Source organism: Glycine soja, chromosome 7 (genome assembly GCF_004193775.1).
Source record: "Glycine soja cultivar W05 chromosome 7, ASM419377v2, whole genome shotgun sequence".
In the NCBI taxonomy this organism is placed as follows: Eukaryota; Viridiplantae; Streptophyta; class Magnoliopsida; order Fabales; family Fabaceae; genus Glycine; species Glycine soja.
Window position 1 is genome coordinate 41786753 of NC_041008.1, and position 13007 is coordinate 41799759.

At 38.1% G+C, this 13007-nt stretch overlaps 1 pseudogene; it reads right to left on the reverse strand.

The window, feature by feature from the left end:
* Positions 1 to 2900, reverse strand: LOC114420704 (annotated as a pseudogene).
* Between the last annotated feature and the right edge of the window lie 10107 nt (positions 2901 to 13007).

The following is a 13007-nucleotide window of genomic DNA, read 5'->3' on the forward strand; positions in this document are numbered from 1 at the left end:
AAAACAGCAGCAAGGACTTAATATGACATTGATTTAAACTATCCAGGCGATTACAAAAGGACGCTTTAGTGCGATATACATTTGCTAAAATTTATGCAAATCTTCAACGATTTGTGCTTATAGAGACAACTGATCACTACCAGAAGGTGAATAACTTATCAGCTTGTGTTGGATATTATATCAAACAACTCACTACTTGTACGCTAATGGACCAGATCTAGACACTGCAAACCTAGGAAGTGGACTGGGGCCAGTGCTTCCTGAAGTTGAGCCTTCAACAGATTTTACCCTACTACGGCTGGCACTGTAATCCAAAGGCCCAGAACAGCGAACGTTCCTTTGCTTGTTGTCCATGCTCCTCAAGCTGCCAATATCAGCTTCATAGAGGTGCTCCTGGCTATGTGACGATGATCCTTCGAAGTACCCTGATTCGTGCCCATAATACTGTGGTGAGTCTCCACCACGAGGATGCCTTAAGACAGGAGAAGCATGTGCGAGCAACACGGCAGGTGAATGACGGGGTGATCAGTGATGTGTTTAGTATTGCCAATGGAGTGGATTGAGTATCCGCGTAGTATTGGCTGTATACTGAACGGAGAATGGCATATGGAACGTGGGTTTACAGCGAGCTTCTCCGAAGGTAAGGTGAAATCTCTCAAAGTTGGTCTAAGAAGATAAGCTGTGCTACGAGATGAGATCTGTACATAAATCAAAATACAAAATATCTAAGATAGCAAAATGAAAGAATAATGTTTCCGATAAAACAGTACTGACACCAAACCGCAGGTGAAATTCTGCTTTAATATATTGCAACATTTCCTACCTAATTAATATGTGTAGTTTTCAAACACGTTAAATATAATATATTGTCATTTGTGTTTCAACAAAATCATATATATATATATATATATATATATATATATACACCTGTGTGTTTCGCTCCAAGAATCCTGTATGATATCTGCAGAGAGTTTCACAAATAACTGCAGTGTGGACTTAATACTTGCTTCGGCTGACATATGACTTGATAATTCAGGATCCATTCTGTCACTAGCATGTCCATTTGTTAAAGACTGTCGATGCTGATGTTCCCGTTCCAATCTAACAAACTCACTTCCGGCAATAACTGCAGAAATGCACCTGCACGGTATTATGTGGTTAGAGTGTGAAAATATGGAAATCAGTATATGCCAATGGAAATAAGTAGTTTGGCTTCTCAAATACTACTTTGGGTCAAATATATAAGAAACATAGGACAAATCATCCAGGCCAAGGAAAGTGGTGTTCACATTTAATATTACCATAAATTTCAATTTCATTTCAAAAATACCCTTAAGTTTAAATGTTGTAAGAGATGGTTACATTTAATGTTAGTACTTATAATCCAATGAATGAGTGTCTAGTAAATAAAGTTAACAATAAATTATTAATCCTAAATAAGTTTGAAAACTAGTCATTATTTCTTATAATTAGGACCAAAGAAAAAGTCAATTTATTACTTATATGTAAGACCGGAAGTAATATTAGTTTACACAATGGAACCAAAATACTACACAGATACCAAATCCAACCCTACAGAATTACTGCATGGAAGTTAAGCCACTGGCATTGGACCAAGTTATAAGCATGCAAACATATTGTGAAGTATTAAACTCCATAGTGTTTACAGATACCAAGTAATTTCAGCCAAAATATAACCATACTGACCTTGCCAAGCAATGGATATTGTTACTAAAACCCTCTGTGTCAACGTTAAATGCCGTGGTGGACCAAATATTAGATGTCATGAATGTGGCAAATATGTATGGTAACAAGCCCCATGATCCATCACTTGCACCACCAACTTCCTCCAAAATTGATCTTACCCAAACTGAATCATGATTATTAACACCTACAGTATTTGCCACTGTTCTCATTCTCCTGATTTCTTCCTTTTCTGGTACTCCATCGGATAGATGCTTAACAACCCCATCTAGCAACGAATGTATCAAGGGAGCACCTTCTTCGAGTATAGCACCAGAAGCCTCAGCTAGTAGCTGATCAAAAGCCAGTGCAAGGCCAGCCTGAACACAAAAACCAATCCCAGTTTCCAGATCAACTATTTGCTTCACAGAAGCTTCTCTTTCAATTCTATCACCAGCATGCAGTCTGGTAGCAACTGCTTCTATCACATCTCGGTTTGAGCGTAGTGAAGTGTCAATGCAATTTAAAAGAGCATCTGTGTGTTCTTTTAGCATTCGGTCTAACCTGTCCACACCATAGCCACCAAAAATACGTACAAAAGCCTGTAATTCCCTGAGATCAGTGACTGATTCTGCAAAATATCCACCAACTGGCCTTGTACTCCTGAAGCATTTATGAATTGGAACAAACAAAATCCCAGCACCTGAAACATCCTTGATTATGTTTTCAATGTACCAATTGCATACAGATTCAGTAACCAATCCTGTATGTTGATCTGTTGGCTTCTCAAACAAGTGCAGAGAAGAAACTGGTCCTGGAAAGGCTTCTGAAAGCAAAACTTCCCGAATTCCCTGAGTAATGTCCATGCTGATGTGCTGCTCTGCAAGATGCACAATGCTAATATGTCTCTTAATCAGTGATTCCAGAACAGTTGGCCGTTGAAGATCATTATCAGTTTTCAGAACACCAAGCAATCTTCTTCTGAAGTTGCCAAGAATGCATTCTCTCATGTACTGCACAAATAGCTTTATGTGTTAAAACAATGACAGAATGAATGATATTTGGTTCAGAAACAGTACAATTTGGTATAGTGGGAGTGGATGCATATAAGTCACAAGACTTGAGTTTCGTGCACTGATTCATTACTTGAACAGCGACTAATGTTGGAACTGGATCCTCAAAATTGAGTAGTGCACTTCAAGTGTAAAGTGCAGCATTGATAACCATTGACGAGATAATCAATAACTTAATAATTTTATAAAATATAAACATCGGGAAGAGATCATGAATATGTGCCAATCTACTTCTTGAATTTTTCAATAGGTGAATATTATACGCACTTTGACCCTCTAAATCAGGCATTTAAGAGGGGAACAACTCAAACCATGAACCCAATTGACCTGACCCAAATAAGAACTCGGTTTGGTTTGGATCACTTGATCAATTCAGTTTAATGTTAGCCAATCCAATACTGTTTAGTTCAGTCTTCGGGTTCCCAGGTTTCAAACCTGAAAAACCCAAACCGTTCTTACAGCCCCAAATCACTGGAAAGTTTAAGCTAAACTTCGACTATTTAGTCCCTGCAAGTGGAAGATGTCAGATATTAGAGTAAATGAGTAGAATTACTCCCTATTCTGTTGTAACTATAGTTAGCTATGTTAGTTGAGTTAGTTGACCTCAACTAACGTTAGGTTAGTTGACAGTTACTAATGTTAGTTGTAACAACTGTTTAGCTCTAGTATAAATACTAGAGATAACTATAGTTAATATCAAAAACAACATTTCTGAATTCTGAGATTTTTCTCTCTTTTCATTTCTTAAATCCTTTTATGGTATCATAAAGCTCTTGTTTCACTCCTGAGTTTCAATGGCTTCCACAAACAATTTTTAACCTCATCCTCCCCCTCCACCACCGAGTTCTTCAGCTCCGGTAACAGAGTCTTCGATTCCTTCTATTCCGGTGCTGATTCCGACGGTGTCAGCGATTCCTCAGCTACTCCGACGACAACAACAGTTCCTCCGTTCACTCCAACAGCGGATCCACTGATCACATCGACAGCGATGCCTCCATTCATTCCGACAGAAGTCCCTCCTTTCATTTCAATGGCAGTTCCTTTGTTCACTTCGATGGTGACTCCAGTGGTTGCAACACCGCTTCAGTTGTTCCCTACTCCGACAGCGATTCCGACAGCTGCGTCTTCGAAACTCACAAACTCAAACTACTTGCTGTGGTGTCAGCAAGTTGAACCTGTGTTGAAAGGTCATTGCCTTCATCACTTTCTGGTCAATCCTACAATACCTCCACGATTCAGAATCCTACAGACTATAGTTGATTCTCTTGGTTCCATTGGAGTCCCAATTTCATCTGATGAGCAACTTGATGTTGAGATTTAAGTATTCTCTAAAACTGGTTCCTTAACCTTTATTTCTCCTAATGACACTGGTATAACCTTTAAACTTCAGAAATAGTTACATGTTCCTTCTATTTCATAAAACATGTTAAGTGTGAGTCAGTACGCCAAAGATAACTCTGTTTTTTGAATTTCATCCTCATATCTATCTTGTCAAATCTCAGGAGACACATAAGGTCCTTCTTCAAGGAGTTGTGGGTGCTGATGGCCTTTATTCATTTCAAAACCTTCAACTTCAAGGCAATCCTTCCCTGCTGATGTCTACTTTTGTCCCTGTTACGAATACTGACTTCTCTTATTCAACTCCTAATGTCAATAATAGTCTAACATAGGCTCAAAATCTGTTGTTTCTTCTTCCAATTTGGCTAAATCTTTGGCATGCTATGTTAGGGCATCCAAATGATCATGTTATGAAAATTGTTCTTAATCATTGTAACATTTCCAATTTGAATAAAAGCTTCACAAAATTTTGTTCCTCTTGTTGTATGGGTAAAGCTCATAGATTACCTTCTCACAATTCTACGTTTGTATATTCACCTTTAGAACTTATTTTCACTGACTTGTGTGGACCTTCACATGTTCCCTCATATGCTGGTTATACATATTATGTTTCCTTCATAGATGCTTTCCAAAATTTCAAGTCCAGGGTTGAGTTACAGCTTAATACTAAGATCAAGAGTATTCAGTCAGACTGGGGAGGTGAATACAAACCTTTCTCTAATCTCCTAGCTTCCTTTGGTATCTCTCATAGGACTAATTTGTCCTCACACTCATCATCAAAATGATGTGGTTGAGAGAAAACAAAGACACATAATTGATTTGGGTTTAACTTTATTGCATCTTGCTTCGTTGCCACTAGAGCTTTTGGATTATGCCTTTACAACAGTTGCTTACCTAATTAACAGGCTACCTACTACTACTCTTAAATTTGTTGTTCCTTTTGTTACCTTGTTTAATAAAGAGCTTGATTATCACTTTCTTAAAACCTATGGGTGTGCTTGTTTTCCTTTGCTAAGACCATATCATACACACAAGCTCACTTTTAGGTCTCAAGAGTGCTTGTTTCTGGGTTAATCTTCTTCTCACAAAGGCTACAAGTGCTTGTCATCTTTTAGAAGAGTTTACATTTCTAAGGATGCTTTATTTAATGAGTTAAGGTTTCCTTACCTTGATCTTTTCCCCTCTTCCTCTAGTTCCACAAAAAGTCTGGATTCTTACTTTAGTCTCAGTCCTAACCTCTCTCTACCTTGTGTTGCAACTATTCCCCAGGTAACTCAAGCATCACCTGCTAATTCAGGTTCTGTTCCACTTATTCCCCCTGGGTTTTCACCTTTGCCTACTCATTCTCCCATCACTACTCTCTCCACCATATACTTCTTCTACATCCATTTGTGCCAAACCTCAAAATTCCAAGTCCACTACCCTTCCTACATCCACTTCAGAGGTTGTTACTGCACCCACCTCTCTCCCAATTAACACTCACCCATGCAAACAAGGTCTAAATTTGGTATTCACAATCCTAAACTCCACCCTTCACTATTTCTCACTCATTCTGATCCTAAGACTGTCAAACAAGCTCTAGCAAATCATGATTGGCTCTCTGCTATGCAGCAAGAGTATGATGCCTTGATGAAGAATAATACTTGATACTTGGTACCATTACCTCCTAATAGGCAGGCCATTAGCTGTAAATGGGTGTACAGGGTAAAGGAAAATGCTAATGGTTCTATTAACAGATTTAAAGCAAGATTGGTAGCCAAGGGGTTCCATCAAGTTCATGGTTTTGATTTTCATGAAACATTTTCTCCTGTAATCAAACCTGTCACCATTCGAATTATTCTTACTCTTGCTTTGTCCTATGGGCGAAAATTGTTTCAACTTGATGTGAATAATGCCTTTTTAAATGGGACTCTTGAAGAAAATGTTTTTATGAAACAACCTCCTAGCTTTGAAGTTACAGACAAGTCACTGATATGCAAACTCAATAAAGCCATCTATGGTTTAAAGCAGGCTCGCAAGCAGTGGTTTGACAAACTTAAGTCCACTCTACTACAACTTGGTTTTGTTGGAAGCAAGAGTGACAGGCACTCTCAGTACAAACTTAAGTACACTGTTTATCTGTTAGTCTATGTGGATGATATAATTCTGACAGGCAGCTCAACCTCTCTGATTTAGCAGCTTATAGACAGACCTAATACTGTTTTTCCCTTAAGCAGTTTGGTCATTTAGACTATTTCTTAGGCCTAGAAATCAAGCATCTGTCCAACAATTCTATCTTGATGACTCAAAGCAAATACATTCGAGATTTACTTCATAAAACTAACATAGTTGAGGCTCACTCCATTTCTTCTCTAATGGTCTCTAACTGCAAACTATCTAGACATGGTACTGGTGGTTTTGATGATCCTACTCTATACAGATCTGTGGTGGGTGCATTGCAATATGCTACCCTTGTGACACCCTCTACCCTCACAAATAACGAATAAAAGAAAATAAAATCATGCAGATTTTTTTTTTCTAAAAACACATTGACTTCCATGTGTTCTATGGTGTCTCCTGAAATGCTAAACCCCGATCCCTCGTGATAGTCTAGCCTACTCCTGATCAAGCATCATTCCCATATTCCTCTTGTTGGACTAAACTCGACCAGAACCGCATTAAGACAAACATACAAACAACTAGGTTACCGTACCCCGATCCCTCGTGATAATACGATAAACTAGCCCTGTCCTATCAAGTTCTAAGAATCAAACCAGTTCCCATTGTTGAATGATCCTAACAAAGCATGCATCTACGTGATCGAGGCAAAAACACACTAAAATGACGTATTGATAACACAGAGAACACATAAAACATCATTAAATAGATATACAGGTATTTACATCAAGTACCTACAAGGAAGAACCAACAGAGGATTTAGCTTTCCATATCTGGGAAGCTTCCTTTACAACAAAGAGAAGAGAAAAATGAAGGATTGAATAAATACAAGTAGTGGGGATGTATCCTCCACCTCTAGAACCTCACAATCACTCACAAACTCATCTCATGCTCTCAGGATGGCTTTCTCTTCAAACTCAGTTCTCTGCCAGTCTTCGCAGAGCAAACGCTATCAAAACTCTCTGGAACTTGGATCTTTCTCTGTCTAGAAATCTTTAAACATGCAGAAGCTTTGAGAATTGCCCAAACTCCATCTCCATTTCTGATTTCAGGCTTAAATAGGTGGCCTTGTTGGTGCTTGCGCGCTTAGCGCAACTCCGGCTCGCTTAGCGCGCATAAGTGAATTTCGGCTTGGCGCTTGTCTTCTCGCTTAGCGAATACATGCAAGCAATACACTTAGTGGGATGAGCCCTCGGTAAGCATGTGTGTCCAGCTCATCCTTCTTCCAGATTCTTCCTCGCGCTCAGCCGCAAGAGTGGTGCACTCAGCGGATGGCTCGCTAAGCTGACAGATTGGCTTAGCGAGAAGTTGAAAATAAGCACTTCATAAACTTGCCTAATTAACCTAAAATTGAAAGGAAATGACTATTAAATACACAAAATGGGAGTACTAAGTACTCATTACCTATATTTAACAAAAAGTAATTACAACACTACAAAATAACCATAAACGGAAGGAGTTAGATACAATTTTCACTGATTTCTTACACAAAAGTTAGTCGTATTCATCGACTAACACCAGGCCATTTAGATATCCATTCATCGGAAACAAAGAATCTATCAAGTTTGCTCTTTGCAGCCCCATTTGGTTTGTACCATGTAAATTTTCTCCCCACACATGATACTTCTTCGACTTCTAAGTCTGCTATCCAATCATTGAACTCAGTGATATTGTTGTCATCCGCCTCCCTCTGAATGACACTCACTCTCTCAGATGGATGTCTGATGATGTTAAAATCTCCCAGGATACACCAAAGTCCACCAAGGTCAAGATATTTGAGCTGCTTGACATATTCCCATAAGACACACTTACTAGGGGCATCACATGGTGCATATACATTCACTATATAATATTTATTAAAATGAATCTATATTTTAAAGCACTCAAATGTTATATGGATAGTCTCACTTTATTTACATGACAAAAATATCATATATTTTTTGGCTGAATAGGAAGGGGAGATTAACACCCTAAAATATCATTAAAAATTTTGTATTTTATAATAATAATAATAGTAGTAGTAGTTATAATTAATTGTATTGTTAGGATTAAACAGAAACTTAATTGTTTATAGGCTTCATAATTATGTTGCATAGACTAAAAAATATATCACCCAATATCAGCAATGCTATATATGATGGTTAAAAAGAGAGTAATAACCACGCCATTGCATCCAGTGACATCCACAGTACGAGGTATATGTAGATTATTGGTGGGTCATGGAACCGTTGTACTAAAAATATTTTAATAAGAATACATAAATTAATCTATCTTAATTTTTTGGTTCCATATATAATGCTTCTGCCAAGCCATGCCATTGCTATCCCGGCACATACAATAAATTGTAAGGGATAGTGGGTGGAACCATCTTTATAGAACAATAATGATATGTAGCGTTAGGGTTGTCAATAAGGGTCGTCCCAGCCCATTTTGGCCCGGTCCACTTTTGGCCCACCATAAACGTGTTGGATCAAGTGACCTCGGAATAATTAAAAAGGGGGGTTGAATTAATTATTAATGCGTATTAACTAATTAAAAAATTATCCTTCCTTCTTAATATTACTAGATTCAATTAGGCTTTACTACTAAGTTATGAGAAAGTAAATAGCAGAAACAGTAACTTAGACAAAAAGTAAAGTGGAAATAAAAAGTACACAGCGGAAATTAAACAGTGTAGGGAAGAAGAAGACAAACACAAGATTTATACTGGTTCGGTAACAACTCGTGCCTACATTCAGTCCCCAAGCAACCACCGGTTCTTGAGATTTCCAATAACCTTGTAAAATGATTTACAAGCAAAGATCAATAAGGGATGTACCCTCCCTTGTTTTCTTTGAACATCCAAGTGGATCTACGCTCCACTTGAACTGATCCACAAGAGATGCACCCTCTCTTGTTCTCAGTATAACAACCCAAGTAGATGTACGCTCTACTTATACCACAAAGGATGTACGCTCCAATGTGTTAAGACAAAGAATTCTTAGGCAGTTAGTCCCTTGAATCTTTGTAAGGGGAATCAAAAGATATCTCAGGCGGTTAGTCCTTTGAAATCTTTTGTTTAAAGGGAAAGGGAAGAATCAAAAGAATTCTCAGGCGGTTAGTCCTTTGAATCTTTTGTCAAGAGGGGGAAAGGAGAATCAAAAGAATTCTTAGGCGGTTAGTCCTTTGAATCTTTTGGCAAGAGGAAGAAGGAAGAATCAAAAGAATTCTCAGACGGTTAGTCCTTTGAATATTTTGGTAAGAGAAAGAAGGGATGAAAAGATAGCACACTTTTGTTTTCTGCAGAATTTCCACTTGCAGAAAAACAAAGTTTAGAAAGCTTTTTGGCAAAGAAAAAGCAATGGGCGATGGTTAGAGAAAGATTGTGAAAAAGAATTGTTTGGAAGAATATCATATGTATTTTTTGAATGTGTGCCAAAGTCATGCTTTTATAGACTCTTCATGTCTGGTCAAAGAAACCATTGGAAAGTAATGACTTTTGAGAAAATCATGTTAAGAGTTATAACTCTTAACTTTTTCTTCAAAACTGTTCACTGGTAATCGATTACCACAAAGGTGTAATCGATTACACAATTCATTTTATGAAAAGTTGTGACTCTTCACAATTGGATTTGAGTTCCAACATTCAGATTCACTTGTAATCAATTACTAATATAGTGTAATCGATTACACTATTTGAAAATCATTTTGGAACATTGTAAACCATTTGAAAACATTTTGAAAACCAAACTGGTCACTGGTAATCAATTACTACCAACTGGTAATCGATTACTAGAGAGTAATCACTCTGGTAACTTAGAAAATTTAAGAAAATTCTTTTGTAAAACAAAACTGTGCTATATGGTTTTTGAAAAAATCTTTTAATACTTATCCTATATGAAGTCTTGACTTGTTGCTTCTTGATTTCTTCTCTTGAATCTTGAATCTTGGATTGGATTCTTGATGCTTGATCTTGAAGTCTTGAATCAATCTTGAATCAATTTACTTGGGCTTTTGGCATCATCAAAATTGCTTGGTTCATCATCATGAAGCTTGCTTCTACAAAACGGGTCAATCCGGTCCACCCCGTTAAGCAAAACGGGCTACCTTTCCTAGCTCAGCTCGCGGGCCACCCACCAATTTATTTTTATTTTTTTCCAAATTTTGTATTGTCCTTTATCGTTGTTGGTAACATCAATTTAGCATTGTCCTTTATCGTTGTTGATAACATCAATTTTGAATCTAACTCTTGTCTCTTTATAAGTTTTTATAACTAAAAATAATAATATACTAATAGTAAGCAATAAAAGAATAAAACCTATCACAAACTTCAATATCTAGAATCTAGATGACCTTGTCACCTTGTGTGCCTCTAATCCACATCAACAACATTGGATGCACCCTTGGAAGAAGTTGTCTTCACAATTGAATCTTCATCAAACAAATCATCATCATCTATAAAAAAAATAAAAAAATAAAAAGTGAGAAGTGACAAATAATTGTCCAAATTTGGTTCATACAACTTTCTCTTGACTTTCTCAACCTTCATTTCCCATGTAAGTGAATCAATCTTTTTATAGCAAAAACCCAATGATTCAAACTTTATCCTGTTGGAAAATAAAATAAAATGAAAGAAATAAATAAGAAGAAAAATGCAAAGCCTTCAATTAAATGACAAAATAACAGTAGCAAAATAATTTTAATTGACACCACATGAATCAACAATGCACTATATCATATAATAAACACAAGGAAAAAATAAATTAGGGGAAGAAATAATTAGCCTAGGTTGAAGCGCGCAAATGCTATCCTTAGAGAGAAAACGTCCCCACTGCACTGGTAGAAAAATCTGATTGTGCTCATCTCCCAAGATACGACAACCCGTTGGTTCCGATTGTGTGCACCGAAAGGATCCCCGAACCTTCTGAACACCAATGCTCTTGCTCTCAAAAATAATTTTTATAAGAGAAGGAAGAGAAAATTTTAGGAAGAAAGAAATGTCTGCTTGTGTTGTTTTTTTTTTAGAAAGGAGGAAAGAGATATATACAGGCATAGACCCCTTTATGCAATAATAAAATATAAACATTGGAAACCAAATATGACCGTTGAAAACCAACTTACAGGTGTCAAAACAAACATAACAAATTATTGACTCATTAAAACAAAATATTAGAAAGATAAAAAATCTAATTTTACATAACAGATTCTAAAATAAATATTTTATTTTATAAAATAGAATTAATATAAGTAATATATATATTTATAAATTTTAAATTATAACACAAATATTTACTAACATATCCTAGGGTCAAAAACTGCACCAAATGCAAGTACAACACTATACTCATCCCAATATTTATCAAATTTCAACATCATGTCATCATGTTTTCAACCATTCTCTTAATAACTTCATCCTCATCTCTTACACAACTCATCAAAAGACCTTGAATTTTCCATAATCTATTTAAAAAAAAACACTAGCCTGCGAGCTGGCCCACGCAGAACCACCACATGCCGTCGTGCTTCTTCACCAGCAACACTAAGGAAGAGAAGGGGCTGGTGCTTGGTTGAATCAGACCCTTTTGGAGCATTGCGTCAACTTGAGTTTTGATTTCACACTTCTGAAAGTGGGGATATCTGTATGGCCAGACATTGACGGGAGCTAAGTGAGGAAGAAGATGAATGTGATGGTCAGTTTCACGTTCCGGGGGTAGGGTGTTTGGTTGCTGAAACAAGCTCGCAAACTTGGTGAGGAGCTTTTGAATATCCGGATGGAAGTTCTGAGATGTGATGGAGTCAATCTCAATAAGGGAGATATGGCAATACAGGCCTGTCTCTTTTGTCTGCGACATACCACGAAATTGAGATGAAGTTATCGGGTTTAGAGTGAATTCCTTGTCTCCCTAAAGTGTGATGATACAACCCTCATAAATGAATTGCATGCAAATGGAGTTATAATCAGTGAGAATGGGTCCTAAGGATTTCAACCACTGAACTCCCAAAACCACATTTGCTCCGACAATGGGCAGGACATGTAAATCCATAGTGAACTGAGTGGATTGAATGTCAAGAATGATGGCTTCGCAAAAGCTGGTGCATTGAAGATTCAGACCATTTCCCACCATAACACGTAGTGGTGAAGGAGTGGGCTAACATGGAAGGCGCAATTGAGTGACGAGCTCCTGTTGAATAAAATTGTGGGTGCTGCCACCGTCCACGAGCACCACGACAGGGTGGCTGGAAAGTTGGCCCATGAGTCGTAAGGTTTCCGGGGCGAGGTGACCCCCAAGTGAATTTAGGCTAATTTGGGTCGGGCCCGGGTCAGTAATATCAATATGGTCTGGCGGGTCAGGGCAGGTTAGGGGATCCTATATGAGGAGTGGGGTTGTCTTCTTCGTCTGTAATCAACAAAAAAACCCTAGAGACACATTTGTGTCCTCTATGGAATTTTTCATCACAATAGAAACAGAGACCGCGTTCCCGCCGTGAAGCGATTTCATCCGGAGATAGACGGCGTATTGGGGGTGGTGCAGTGCGGGTGGGAGCAGGGAGGAGGGGTGGTAATGGTGTAAGGCGTGGGGAATGAGGTGGTGGGGAAGGCGGAACCAAGGCTGGGGTTGGGACTGGCGGAGCAGGTCTTGGTCGTGGTGGAGGACGGTTGTCCAAGAGTTTCTCCTCTTGGAGGCACGCCAGCCCTGTAGCTTGGACCAGAGTGAGTGGCTGAAGCGCCTGAACCTCGCGGCGTATCTCTGGGGTGAGCCCGGAGACGAAGCAACT